This window comes from Hippocampus bargibanti, linkage group LG01 (assembly GCF_051943395.1).
Source record: "Hippocampus bargibanti isolate YZ-2025 linkage group LG01, ASM5194339v1, whole genome shotgun sequence".
NCBI classification, from domain to species: Eukaryota; Metazoa; Chordata; class Actinopteri; order Syngnathiformes; family Syngnathidae; genus Hippocampus; species Hippocampus bargibanti.
The window spans coordinates 21,081,478-21,096,626 of NC_142734.1; positions in this window are offsets into that span (position 1 = coordinate 21,081,478).

The window sequence follows — 15,149 nt, forward strand, 5'->3', positions numbered from 1 at the left end:
GCGAGTTAGCACGCAGCCATTTTGTTGAATGTGTTAAGAGATTCCTTTTAGGCCTAAAGGTGTCTTTTTCATGTTAATCCATGTATTTTGAAGGGCTTGTGACGCGGGATCTGGATATCACCCGGTTCTGATTCCAGCTTGATTCTGGTTTTAGATCCGGTGGTTTGACCGAGCGGGTCTCCAGACTCGGGCCCCGGTGTATTAACGTACAAATACACGCGACTGATCGATACTAATACAGTGAGATCTCAATTTACGAACTTAATTGGTTCCCAGACAGAGTGTGTAAGGCGAAAAGTGTGTATCTCAAAAAAAGAATTCCCATAGGAAACCACTAAAATGGGAATAATCCGTTCCCGGGTTTCCATAAAATATAGTTTTTAACTAAATAAGCCTTAAAACTACACACAACATACCTTATTATATGTAGACAAAAAAGTGGAACCTGGGGTTTGGAGAATGGTGCATGATTTGCGACAGATAAATAAATCTATACAATCACGTGCTCCGTGTGTGCCAGACCCGCACACATTATTGAACAGTTTAAAACCTGTCAAAAAAATGGTTTACAGTAATTGATTTGAGCAATGCCTTTTTCTCCATTCCGTTACACAAAAATTCACGTCATTGGTTCGGATTTACATTTAATGGGAAAAATTATACATATACAAGATTGCCACAAGGGTTTACAGATAGCCCTACAATTTTTTTCACAGGAAATGTCTTCGTGTATTGCTGATTTTAAACATCCTGAAACTTCTCAAATTCTTTTGTACGTTGACGACATCTTAATTGCTTCACCGACTGAAGACGAGAACAAGACTGTATCAATAGCTTTGTTCCAATAATTAGCGAATACAGGTAACAAAGCTTCTTTGGATAAGTTACAGTTTTGCCAAAAATAAGATGTTTTTCTGGGACATCTTTTGTCAAGAAAGGGAAGAGAATTGACAACTAAAAGAAAACAAGCAATTTTGCAGGTTCCCTGACCTAAGACGAAAAAACAGATGATGACGTTTTTGGGACTGTGTAATTATTGCAGAACTTGGATTCCGCATTATGCACAAGTCACTCAACCATTATTGACACTTATATACCAAGACGAAATGGCACTGAAAGACTCTAGTCCAGGGGTGGGCAAACTTTTTGACTCGCGGGCCACATTGGGTTCTAAAATTTGACAGAGGGGTCGGGCCAGGAGCATTTGGAGGGAGTGTTTGGGCCGGAAATACTCCGAACAAGTTATGTCCATAATTTATAAAATCACTTCAAATGACTTCGACTGAGCGTATTTTACAAAGATTCCACAGCATATAGCTATAGTTTACGTTTTAAGACTTGCGCTGAATATATGAAGTCTTGTTTTCGAGTTGATGACGATCATCATGTGACGTCACGTTTGGACCGCCCCTGACCGAGAAAGCGACATACAATGCATTTTGGGTACTTTGTTTGGTCTGAAAACTTCGTGTTAATCCGTGTTGATCCGTGTTGATGGCGAAATTAGAAGGAAAACACATAAATAACGCCATGGTGAATCGTTGTGTGTTGCACCAAGACAACTACAGTAAAGTCTCGTTATATCGATATCGGATATATCGATAGTCCCGGTTATATCGATACTATTTCTATGCACGCACGGAGAAAATTACATGCAAACAGGGTCGGATATATCGATAGTCCCGGTTATATCGATATTTTTTCGGACTCCCTTGAATATCGATATAACGAGACTTTACTGTATTTGATATTCGCTGACACAAATTCCCAGCTGACAAATCAGCCCATTTCCAACGGCGCTTGGGCGCCATCTTCTGCTTTTTCTGGGTGCTACATTGCTGTCATTGACGGCTCGAATTGATATGGGAGGACTCCTAGAATCAATTGCAAACATTTATGCTTTCCTCTTCAGAAGAACAAGAACAAGAAAACATCTTCTCCGAATCTGAAGCCATTGTTTTGATTCTCGAGCAAGGCAAGACGTCTCGGCGTGACGTCACGAACAGAGGGGTGGGACCTTCTGAAACTGACCATTTCCGGATTCATTTTGAAGTCATTTTTATTGGTGTTTTTCATTTAACTAAAAATATCAGCCTGCCTGATTTGGGTATTTTAGATGCTATAAAACGTTTTTCTGATGTCAGTGGGAAACAAAAACAAAAAATGGTGCCGGTTGTCCTTTAAATGTAGTATGTACAAACCTCATAGCACAGTAAGAACACTACAACCCAATTTATTAACTGTCTTTCAAATGTGAAAAATATCCCTGATCAGTTAATAAATTTGTCTCAAGGAATATGCAAGATATGGCATTTACAGACTATTTCGCATATACTTGGAGGAGGAAATGGAAATAGATTAAAATGACATATGCACTGTGATTTATCAAGATTGCGTCTGTTTTTAAGTTTCCATCGAAGGGGCAAAGTTAAAGAAATCAACATTTATTGAAAAATGGAATCACTTTCAACATTCAAAACATATTATTCCACAACGAAATATTCAAGCTCAATAATACCTACTTGTGTTAAATTCCGCCAAATCATAGATGGTTTGTCCTGACCGCGCGCTCAACAAACTCCTCACTGACGCCCTCGCCTTCACGCGCAAACAATACACGTGTACCGTCGCCGAGCACACAAACATAGACTACCTGCAGTTGAAATTTGCATACTCGGCACGGCAGCCAATCAGAAGCCTGCTTCTTTCTTCCGGACTTTCGCAAGCGTTATAAAGTTGTGCATTTGCATGTCATTTTCCAAAATAGATGCACAGAACCTCAGCCCAGAAAAAAAGATTCAAAAGAAGCTAAGAACATATGTGACGCTACAAAACGTAAATTTACATTAAACCGTGACTGTAAAGTGTACGTGAGACTTATGAAAGGGGCTTAGTGGCTCGTAGATAGCAAAGCAGACGTTGCATTGTGCACCTCAATGACAATCGACTACTGCAGCACAATCTACAGCCATGCACATTTACCGTAAATTAAGCAAGGTAGCATTTGTAGTAGGTACGTTCTTGATTTAAAAAAAACTTTATGCTTTGTGACAATGTTTTTTAATGTGATTAGTTGTCTCATTGTGCTTCAAGTTGTGAAAAATGGGGCAGGCAACTTTTCAGTTATCTGCCCTGTTGTTCGCTAGCTTTTTGTCATGAGTTTTAGACACTGTTTGTACTATAATTTGGGCAAGTTCGGCGGGCCGGATTGAAAAGCCTAACGGGCCGTATGTGGCCCGCGGGCCGTAGTTTGCCCATGTCTGCTCTAGTCAGTGGACTGAAGAGGGCAGTAAAGCATTTACAGAATTAAAAGATTTGATAGCCAATACTAGTGTTTTGGCCTTGCCTGACTATGACAAACCTTTTGTTCAAACAGTTGACTGCAAAGACAAATACATTACTTCAGTCTTGTTACAAAAGCATGGACAAAAGCTGAGACCAGTTGCATTTTATTCTAAAAGACTGGATCCAGTGGCTGCAGCTCTTCCAGCATGTGTTAGAGCAGTGTGTGTCGCAGCATTGGCAGTTCAGTCGTCAGCTGAACTCGTAATTTTCCATCCCACAACGCTGATGGTACCACACTCAGTTGACTTATTGATTACAGGCACGAAAATGACCTTCTTGTCACCAGCACGACATTTGTCTATTGTCCGGTTAAAACTTCGTGCTACAACACTGGGTCCCCTTCACGCATTTGTTGATACAAAACCTTTGCGTAATTCACCTGAGAATTAGTTATCATATTCATTAGCATTGTTCTTAAGCATGGAATAATACAACCAATGACTAAGAAAATAAGTACAATCACAATTGCGAATGGGATAAACAGTCTGAGCAAAGTCTTATACCAAGAGCCCCCAAAGAGCCCGTCAAAGATCCACGGTTGATCAGGCCGGTGATCTTTGGCCATGGCATCTCTGAGATCCCTGACAACAGACAGAGCATCAGTCATGTTTATGGAATTCGCTTCTTCGGGTATGTACGTACAACAAGTATCACCCACCATAGCACAGACGCCCCCTTGTGGCGCGGTCAAAAGGTCCAAAACCATTCTATTTTGCAGCACCATTTGTCTAATTGCTGCAATTTCAGTGTTTTGCATTTCATCTACTTCCAAACTGGCGTTTACAAACACTTGAAACCTGTAGTCAATTGTTTCAATTCGTAGCATGTTTTTAGCTACTCCAATTTGTGGAAAAAGAGCTAACATTACCTTACTTCCCGTGCTATGGTGTTTGAATTGTTCTGGAACATCAGTTCCCCAGATCGAATCGTGGGGCTTAAACGACACTCTTCTTTTCACATGATGGTGTGCTGGACGACTGGTAATGATGAAAGTATTGTCAGTCACAGTAACAGGTGCGCACATACCGTAGGCTTTCGGAGGAATAAAAGAATATACTTTCCAACCACATAACCACCAAAGATGTGAAGATACAGGTAAAATGGTGACATTGGTGTTTAACGGTAGCACGTATAAACATCTATTCTCATCTATAAAACCTAGGTTTTGACCTGTACCGTACATTGCAACGCATACTGGTAATCGCAATCCGCTCTCGGTCATAACCTGATTTTCAGTTTCCAAAATGGTATCCAAACTTGGAACAATCTCTCCTCTCGAAGCATTGCGAAGAACTGGAAAATGTTGGTCAGGTTTATGCGAAGATATTAACATATACGCAGCTCGAGCCATTTTATCTCCAAATACCTTTGAATGCACTCTTTGTTGCGTTACAGAATGTGGCATAAAAGAACAAACAAAGCAATTACTTTTCCTATTTTGTTTAGCAATTAATGTAGCATAACGATACCACGTGTTTGATAACAACGGATTCCAGTCATGTTTTTCTCCTGCAAATGGTTGATATAATGCGTCCATGACATCTGAATTTTGGGCTTTTTTGTCAGGTGTTTCCATCCAGGCTGTCGGTTTGATATGCGGTTTGCGCTGGAAAGGCGATGTCACGACTGGTGTTGTCAAAGATGACAACATGCATATAGTTACAGGAAAACCAGTGTGATGTTCACGAAAATCAGGACAGAGTCTCAAGTCCATGCATCCCGCAACCTTGTGGGTTACGATAACGAGTTGGATATCTGTCATTGTGCCAGTTCCAGTTCCTAACCAGTTCCCTTGAGTTATCTTTCTGACAATTCGTTTTGCTTCTTGGGCACAGCTATTTTGAACCCATTTTGTTTTGGGCTCAGAATGGACCACAACTGAGTCCCAACCAGTGGTCCAAGTCTTCCCTGACTTGATACGAGCGTACCAAGGACCATGAGGGTAATCACTTCCCGTTTGTCGTGCTTCGTTCCTGAGGATGTTAAGAGGAAATGAGATGATTCCTGCATCTTGTAGTGGCAAGCAGGCTACAGGATGTGCCATGCTAGGGCACTTTTCTGTCATCGTTGGTTGCAATGGTGGAGTTTGGCAGGCTGATGGAATGGGAGGCTTTACGTGCGTCATCTGGATTGCCTCCACTAATTCATACAGCAAGATGATGTGGACCAAACCCATGGCTATTGAGTGGTTTGGCTCCGTCTCTCTTCCACCTGCTCCGGATCTGGTTGGTGAACGATTTTGCAGTGGCTTTGATGCACCCAGGTGGACCTCTCGGCGATTTTGATGGCAGTTGGCGTTGTTATCAGCACGGTGAATGGCCCCTCCCACTTTGGCGCAGACCTTGATCAGCGCCTTCGGGGAGCCCAGCAGCCTCTCTGTTCCTGCAAAGGGAACACAGGACTGCGGCAGTACATGTGCTGTGGACCTCTTTGTTGTTGTACAACATTTCACACAACCATTTTGCCAACAAAGCGCCTGGATCTGAATTATTCTTTTAGAATAAAATGCAACTGGTCTCAGCTTTTGTCCATGCTTTTGTAACAGGACTGAAGTCATGTATTTGTCTTTGCAGTCAACTGTTTGAACAAAAGGTTTGTCATAGTCAGGTAAAGCTAAGACGCTAGTGTTTGCTATCAAATTTTTTAATTCTGTAAATGCTTTACTGCCCTCTTCGGTCCACTGAATAGAGTCTTTCAGTGCCATTTCGTCTTGGTATATAAGTGTCAATAATGGTTGGGTAACTTGTGCATAATGCGGAATCCAAGTTCTGCAATAATTGCACAGTCCCAAAAACGTCATCATCTGTTTTTTCGTCTTAGGTCGAGGAACCTGCAAAATTGTCTGTTTTCTCTTAGTTGTCAACTCTCTTCCCTTTCTTGACAAAAGATGTCCTAAGAAAACTACTTCTTGTTGACAGAACTGCAATTTATCCAAAGAAGCTTTGTTACCTGTATTCGCTAAATATTGGAACAAAGCTATTGATACAGTCTTGTTCTCATCTTCAGTCGGTGAAGCAATTAAGATGTCGTCAACATACAAAAGAATCTGAGAAGATTCAGGATGTTTAAAATCAGCAATACACGAAGACATTTCCTGTGAAAAAATTGTAGGACTATCTGTAAACCCTTGTGGTAATCTTGTATATGTATATTTTTTCCCATTAAATGTAAATCCGAACCAATGACGTGAATTTTTGTGTAATGGAATGGAGAAAAAGGCATTGCTCAAATCAATCACTGTAAACCATTTTTTGTCAGGTTTTAAACTGTTCAATAATGTGTGCGGGTCTGGCACACACGGAGCACGTGATTGTATGGATTTATTTACCTGTCGTAAATCATGCACCATTCTCCAAACTCCAGATTCCACTTTTTTAACAGGAAATATCGGTGTATTACATTCACAAGTTGGGTCTTCAATCAAAATACCAGCTTTCACCATATCCCGTATTACAGGGGTGATGCCAATAATAGCGTCCTGTTTCAATGGATATTGTTTAAGTCTTGGTCGATAAGTCGTTTTAGGCAATACTTCAACTGGTTTCGCTGTTTTAAGTAAGCCCACATCAGTTTTTCCCGATGACCAAAGGGTGGCAGGGACGTCTGGAAAGTCCTCCGCCCCTAAAGTGGCCATCAGTCATAATTCTAATGAATCGACCTTTACTGGGTCCCCCATAGCGTCAACTACGAAGGACTCCAGAAAATTCACTTTTTTGGGTTTATACCCTTCTTCTGTTGGTATTAAAGCTATTTGCAATTTTTGTAACAGGTCTCTCCCCAACAAATTTATAGGACACTCTCCACTCAAGACCATAGTGACCTTGTATGGACTTAGTCCCTCATCTAAAATTTTTATTGGTTTAGAAATCGGTAACAATGTCACTTTCCCATCTGCAGATACCACAGAAATTTGTTGTCGACTCGGAGTGACACCTGGAATGGTGTCTCTTAACACTGATCTGCATGCACCACTATCGCAAAGAAATTTGACATCCTTTTTCCCGATTTTTAGCCAATAATAAGGTTTTTCGTTTTCCGGTAAAGTTAAGGCAAACACATTAGTCAAATCCAAGATTTCAACTGGTTTTATTGATTCCCATTCCTCACTGTTGTGACTGTTGTCATCAGTGTTGAAATGGGGTTCCTCGCGTCAATCTGAATGTTTTGTTTTATGTCCTTCACCATATCGCGTATTATATGGTGGAGGTCTGTAAGATTTCCCATGTTTCCTCTTCGGTATAGGTTTCTTTTTGCAGTGGCGAGCCATATGCCCTACACTGCCACAACTGTAGCATCGATCATTGTGCGGCATCCGTCTCTTCATCCGATCCTGGTATAACACGTTCTCCATTATGTTACCCATGGTAGATGCCATCACATGTTCCATCGGCGAATCTGCACCATTTCCCCACTTTTTTTCTCACCACTTCTTGGGCGTGTATTGCCCATTCCATGAGATCAACCAACCTTCCAGTCCGGTGTTGGACATAATGTTTGCGAATGAAATCTCCAATTTCCGGCGTCAAATTCTGCAAAAATGTTTGCTTGAATTGGTTGACATATATAGAATTCTCATCAGCAGATTCAGGAATACAGCAGTGGTTTCGAAAAACATTTTCCAAGCGTCCCCGAAAAATGTTAATATCTTCCCCACGTAACTGTCTACAATTCTGAATCAAGCCAAAGTTTGGTGTTTTCTTCCATAATGTTCGGATGTTTTCACAAACCAATCTTCGTTGGGTTGACGCTTCCTCGTACGTCATATTTGTTCCCATCGATGTTTTCCCAGTAAAGTCACCTTTCACCCGATTCCAATGGTGTCCCAAGCATCTCCTGAAAACCTTAAGTGTTTCTTGTCCATTCAACTGATAAGAAGCACATAATTCCTCAAAATTCTCAGTCCAACTTTCTGCATTTTCAACAACATTACCTAGTCCTTTACACGCCTCTGCAACATCACTGTCGCCCCATGGCCGATAAACCAAGATAGTTTGATCATGTATGCTTGAAGAATTAGGATTTGCTACCTGAATCAGTGGCAAAGCGTCACAGTCGCTTCCATTATTCATTTCAGTTCCATTCAACTCTTCAAACGGATACAATTGTCCAGAACAATTTGCTTTGCTCCTCGTACGCGAAGAGACACAATCAGCGGCAATCTGATTTGCCATCTCAGGTTGTAATCCTCGTATTCCTCCAGTAGGGGTCATAAACGCTCCATTCTGCTGGTCTGCCCAACAGACATTTGGAGTCATCACCTGGGGGGCCCACGCAGGGGGGCCCACCCGCCCCACAGGGGTTGAACAAATGGCGTCCTCCCCCTTCTTCAGCTCCGCGGAGGATGGGTAGAAGGAGTGGTAGGAGGGGGGTTGCTTGGGGCAGCCCCCCGCCTCTCCCCCTCGCCTCCCGTGGGGGAGCCCTGGGGTTTGAAACAATGGCTGCTCTCCATTTTCCACCAACTTTTCATTGGGACGTGCAACAGACGAAGCCACAGTTTCATCGTCAGAGCTCACTTTGGAAGACATTGCAACTATCGCTTTCTCCTCTTTTTTCATCCGTTTGGCTTCCATTTCTCTCTCTCTGATTTTTGCTTGCGCAATCCAAGCTTCGCAGGCAATTATCTCGGCACGTATCTTTCCAAGAGATTTTTTTCATCGCGGATGCTTCTTGAAGTTTCAATAGAAACAAAACTTCCTTCAAAGGCTGGAGTCGCAATGCACCAGAGAACGTACTACAGTCCATCCACTTCTTGCAATAAAGTTCGCTACCTGGGAACTTTTTGGACATAAACTCTACGTCCCTATGAATTGGGGTCTTTTTAGAAAAAATAGCACCCATTTTCACGATTGCAACAACAAATTCCTTCTTCAGCTATCACAAGAAAGGAAGCACACCTCGCGATGTTGATTCAAACCCAAGAACAAAGGGCGTGATTCGCGCCAGTCCTCAGCCAGGATGCGCGTTCACGCACACACACAAGGAATGCTCTCACGCACACACACACACACCAACACACACACCAACGGCTCAAATGACTTCGCCCCCACCCTTTCTTCTCTCCGAGACAAAGAACTTTCTCTGAGCCACGATGCTAGCATAGACAAACCAAGTTAAGAATGTATTTTTGATCTTATTTCTTTCCTCTCGACTCAGTACAATAGCAGCTGCCCTAAAACACTTCCGCTCTACAGACTAAAAGCGGTCCACCACACAAACTGAATCCCAGCTATCACCACCTTGTGAACAATATTCTTTCGCTGGAAAACTTCCGATTCACATTTCGGCGTGTGGATATTGCGTGCACCTTAATATGCACTCCTCCACCGGCACACGTATTCTCATTTGGCCACCTTGCCTAACGAAAATCGCTTCACACCGGTCCGTACGTGAGTCAAGTGGAAAAGAGACTCTCTGGCCAGGAGGTCTCACAATGCATTCAAACAATGGCTGCTAGCTAGCGCGCTACTTACTTAGTGAACTTTTGAATGCTGCCGTGTAGTCCTTCAGCCAGAACGCGAGGAGCACAACTGCCACCAGAAAGTTGTGATTCCTTCTGTCTCTCGCGTGGAGGATTTTCCGCGAACAGGCTTTAGTGAAGAACGAAAAAAAAAAACTTCGTTTCTTCCGTAGGTCGCCCCAATCAAAGCGCAGATTTGACGCGCATCTCAATGCGGGTCTCCCGTCGAAAAATCATAAAACGGGTCAATCGCCAAGAGCTTCTTTAGCTCCCGTCTCGCTTTGACTGGTCACCCAGGTTGTGGTCCTCGAGCAAAGGCTGGTCGACGTAGCACGGGTTTTTCGGCACCAATTAATGTCCGGTTAAAACTTCGTTTTCTCTCCTGGTTCGCGCATTGTCTGGAGTTCACTTGATAAAAATATCAGCAAGTACAATAGATGGTGGACAAACATCTACTTTATTCTAATGAGGCAGAGAAAGCACTTCTCCTCTCGGTGGAACGAAGACATGAGCACAAGAGCACAAAGAATAAAGAGAAAGCAAGAGCGCAAAAAAGCAAAAGAGAACGAGCTCCCGCTCCTACAAGTTTTAAACGTACAGAGTGGCGATCTGTTGTCCAATCAGTTGCGAACAAGTCGACCTTTCCCGTCCAATCGGTTACGAGCAACTCAGTGTTGGGCGGGTCTTAGATTGAAGTTGGAGCCGCTGCTTTTTTCCTTCCACGGCTATTGTACTAATAAGACTGATAGTTTTATTTAACTAAATTAGACTGAAATTAACCGTGCACAATTCATAATATATACTAAGCTAAACATGAAAAAACATATGTTTACTAATATAAACATGAAATAACGTAATATGTTTACTAATGTGCATAAACACTCTATCACTATCATGACAACTTTGCTGGAACAACCACATATAACTGTTGAGAGGTGCAATAGCATTAACCCAGCGACACTTGTACCTCTACCTGTTGACGGACAACCACATTCATGCGTTGACAGAATAAATGAGAACTGCAAACCACGGCCAGACTTGAAAGACACACCCTTACCTGACAGCATCCACCTGTATGTTGACGGCTCTGCGTCTAGGTCAGATGCAGGGGCTAACAGGGTAGGCTATGCTGTTGTGTCCGACTTTGAAATCATTGCTGATGGCTCATTACCAAACACGTATTCAGCACAAGCAGCAGAAATTGTTGCATTGACTGAAGCGTGTAAATGGGTGGAAGGAAAAACAGTGACGATTTTTACAGACAGTTAATATGCGTTTTCCACACTTCACTGCTTTGCAGCTCAGTGGAACCGCAGAGGAATGACTACATCGAACGGAAAATCTGTTGAACATGCAGATTTATTGAGAGGCTTATTGAAAGCTATCCTTCCAAAAAGTGTGGCTGTATGCAAATGTGCAGCACACACAAGGGCTAAAGACAGGATCAGTATCGGTAATGCAAGAGCAGATGCGGCCGCCAAGAAGGCTGCTCAGACTACTTTCAATCTAGTAAATCAAGAGACACGTGAATTAGTGCCCACACAAGTTTTGAAGGATATGCAAGCGTTGGCTACAAAATCCGAAAAAGATTTGTGGCTTGCCGATGGTGCTAAGCTAGTTGATGAGCTGTATAAAATAGACAACAAACCATGTTTACCGAGAAACATGTTCCCTACGGTGGCTCAATTGAGCCATGGTAGGTAACATGTATCAACAGGGGGCATGGTGTTTATAGCAGGGAAAGTATTCCATTCAAGCAGAGGTTTCAACTCGTATGCAAAAAACTTGTTGGAGTTGTTTGATATGCTGTAAACATAATCCACAGGGTAATATGCGACCAAAAAGAGGAAAATTTCCACAGGGGTAACACCCCTTTGAAGTGGTCCACATGGATTTCATTGAACTAAGCACAAGTAATTCTTATAAATACTGTTTGGTGTTAATTGATTCATTCACCAAATGGGTGGAAATTGTGCCTTCAAAGAAAGCCGATGTATTATCCGTTGCAAAAGCATTATGCAAACATAATATTCCAGAACATGGCATACCAAGAATAATTTGGAGTGATAATGGGCCACATTTTGTTAATGACGTAATACCCAAAATTTCTGAACATTTAGGTATTAAATTAAAGAACCACTGTGCATATCATCCACAGAGTGCAGGATTAGTTGAAAGAACAAATGGTACGATAAAAAATCGACTCAGAAAAACTATGGAGGCAACAGACTGTCATGATCTGGTTGGCGACCAACGGGGGGCGCTGTCGGCCCTGCCTACACCTGCACAGGTGCTGTTCGTCCCGATCAGATTGGCGACCAGCGGGTAGCGACGTCAGCCCTGCCTGCAGCCTCGCAGGTGCTGGTCGTTTAATCATTGACACTTAAAAGGACACCCGGCACGATCATCCGGTGACGGTTCATTGTTTGTTTGCTGCTTGTTTGCGGCATGCATTGTGTATGTGTTTGTTTAACCTTGGCGGACTTTTACTTTTGGTCTTCTGTTGCTACTTTGTATTTTTTCCATTCAGATGATTTTGATGTTTTACATTTTGTTCCTGCTGACTTTATTTTAATACAATTTCTCAAACAACCTCCCGCTCCCTCCTGCCTGCTTTTTGGGACCCGCACCCGTCATCACCACCTTGCAAACCGTGACTCAGGCAAACAATGGCCTGAATCTCTGTTTTTGGTTAAATTATATATGAGAATAACGCCTACGAATAACGGCTTAACGCCTTTTGAGATCTTACATGGCAGACCTTTCATCCTCCCATTATGGGAAGGTGTGCCCTGGCAAGAAAATGAATCAGATCCAGGCGCTTTGTTGGCAAAATGGTTGTGTGAAATGTTTACAACAAAAGAGGTCCAGTCAGCATGTGTACTGCCTGTTAGGTTAAAATATCACAGGCTACTATTAGAATTTAACGGTTATCTTAAAATTGTAAATATTATGAACGGAATTAAATATTTACCTTATTGCGCAACGTTATAACCTAACAATTATGCAAATTGGAAGGGGTCATGGGTGGGTGGGAGGGCAGCCTTGATGTGGTTCATAACTAGCCGCTCGAAGCACTTCATGAGGATGGGAGTGAGTGCGACCGGGCGGTAGTCATTGTGGCAGGTGGGGGACGACTTCTTCGGGACCGGGATAATGGTGGTGGCTTTGAGGCACGTGGGCACAACAGCCTGGCTCAGAGAGGTGTTGAAGATGTCCGTGAAGACATCTGTGAGCTCCACAGCGCAGTCTCTCAGAACACGGCCAGGAATGCCGTCGGGACCCGGGGCTTTTCGTGCGTTGGTCCCTCTGAGGGATCGCCTCACGCTGTCCTGGGACAGTGTCAGCACCTGTTCGCCGGGAGGTGGTGGGGTCTTCTGTGCTGGAGTGCTGTTGTCTGCCTCGAAGCGGGCGAAGAAGTCGTTCAGCTGGTTCAGCAGAGTGGTGGAGTTCTCGCAGGTCTGTGGAGTGGGCTTGTAGTCTGTGATGGTCTGTATCCCACGCCACAGGTTCCTGGTGTCACTGCTGTCTTTGAAGTGGTTGGCGATCCTCCTGGAGTGCTGTCTCTTGGCCATCCTGATGCCACGTGACAGGTTGGCCCTGGCTGTCCTCAGGCCCCGCTCATCGCCAGCTTTGTAGGCAGCGTTCCGAGCCCTGAGGAGCCTGTGGACTTCACCCGTCAGCCATGGCTTCTGGTTGGCCAGGATGGTGACAGATCTGGTGACAGTCACGTCATCCATGCACTTCCTCATGTAGGAGGTAACAGAGTCTGTGTACTCTTGGAGGTCGGTGTTGTTGTTGTAGGTGGCCGCTTGTCTGAACATGTTCCAGTCAGTGTTGGAGAAGCAGTCTTTGAGTGCCTCTGACGACCCATCAGGCCACACCCTTATCTGCTTCTTGACTGGTTTGATGACTTTGACAAGAGGCCTATATGCGGGCATTAACATGATAGTGGAGTGGTCCGAAGCTCCTAGGTGGGGGAGGGGGTAGGCTTTGTAGGCTCCTTTGTGTGTGGTGAAAACATTGTCCAGAATGTTGTTACCTCTCGTCGGAAAGTTAATGTGTCCATGGAGATGTGGAAAAACACTTTTCGGGTTGGCGTGGTTGAAATCGCCAGCCAGGATAAGGAAAGCATCTGGGTGGGCTGTCTGTTGCTCGCTGATGTACTGGTAGAGTTCATTCAATGCCGCGCTCCTGTTGTTAATTGAGCTTGGGGGGATGTAAACTGCTACCAGCAGTATGGCACTAAATTCCCTCGGCAGGTAGAATGGCCGACATTTTATGACCATAAGTTCCATCAGTGGCGAACAGTGTTTGCATACCACAACAGCGTTGCGGCACCAGGCATCACTGATGTAAACACAGAGTCCCCCGCCGCGAGTCTTCCCCCCCTCGACGAGCGCTCTGTCTGCCCGGAAGCTAGTTAGCTGGGCTAGCTGGATGGCACTGTCCGGTATGCTGTCGGTCAGCCATGTTTCCACAAACACAAAGGCACAACACTCACCCACGGTCTTGGAAGTTGAGCGGAGAAGTCTGATGTAGTCCATTTTATTGTCCAGCGAGCGCACGTTAGCCAGCGTGATGGTAGGAATGCAAGGCCGGTGGCGGCTAGCCGCGAGCCTAATGCGAATACCTCCACGCTTTCCCCTCTTTTGTTTCCTCATACAGCGCTTGTGGCGCCTCCACTCTGGGTTGGGTGCAGGAGTGGGGGTCGGTGGAAGAGTGGGGCTCAATGGATGAGCCGACTCCCTGAGCAATCCATGCTTGCGTAGCACTTCTGCTTCAGCTGGTTTAGGTTTTAAAAATGAACTCTTTCAACTATAATTACCAATCTTAATCCTTTGAACAATGCTTCACAAAGAGGTCGCGGAACACTACACAGACACTGATATATTCATTTCACTGTTATTTCACACACTCTCAACAAATCAGCGCCCACAGACAAACCCCAACGCACATTTCACATTTTCATTCAATTTTGTATTCGCCTGAAGTCGGATCACAAAATTATTTGCCCCGATCGCAAACAAAATATTGGAATCCTGACTTCAAGATGTTCAATTCTTTTAGTGACAACACTTGATCCAATCTAACAAACAATACTTTACTTTTGTGCCTACAAATTCACTCCAGTTCAGCCTGTTTATTCATTTATTTGTTGGCTTATTTATCTGTTCATTCAGTCATTTGTCTATTAATTTATTTATTTAACTCACCTTGTCATTACTTACCAGTTGATGTGTCTTAATTTTGTCTTCTGTCATTCGCACACCTATGCTTTTTCAAGTTGGGTATGACACGCCTTTCCAGTTCACTCATCAATCTGTCAAAACTTCTTATCCTATCT